Genomic DNA, 549 nt, shown 5'->3' on the forward strand with positions numbered 1-549 from the left:
AAGAACTGTGCAGAAGATATAAAAATAGCCAATAACCATATTAAATATGTATTGACTCAGAAAGACAAAAAATTTTCAAGAAGATACCATGTATCATTTAGCGATTTGGGAAATATTTAACTTAAAAATGCCTATAACCAAGCTCATCTTGGAACAAGGAGATTGTGGAAAGAATCCATAGAACCATTCTATGCATAACTTTGGCAACATGTATTTAACCACTGGAAACCCTGCAATTCCATTTTTAGTATCTATCCCTAGGAAGCAGTGAAATAGTAGGATACAGATTTAAACACATGTATAATGATTGTTGCATCGCTTACCTCCCTCCCCCGGGCCTCCTCTGACATTGCAAGCGTGTGAACTGCGAGGAGAGAAACCCCGGCCACGGGCACTTCCTGCGTCCCCCGGACTGGGATGCGCTGCAAGGAGGGGGCGCGCATGGTGGGCGCAGTGGGGGGGCGCAGGGTGGTGGGGCTGTTTTAGACGCCCCATCCCCGCAACCCCCTCCCTGCTCCGCGGGGCTGCCTGTCCCTCCCCAGCTTCTCA

This window comes from Myotis davidii, unplaced genomic scaffold, assembly GCF_000327345.1.
Source record: "Myotis davidii unplaced genomic scaffold, ASM32734v1 scaffold43, whole genome shotgun sequence".
NCBI classification, from domain to species: Eukaryota; Metazoa; Chordata; class Mammalia; order Chiroptera; family Vespertilionidae; genus Myotis; species Myotis davidii.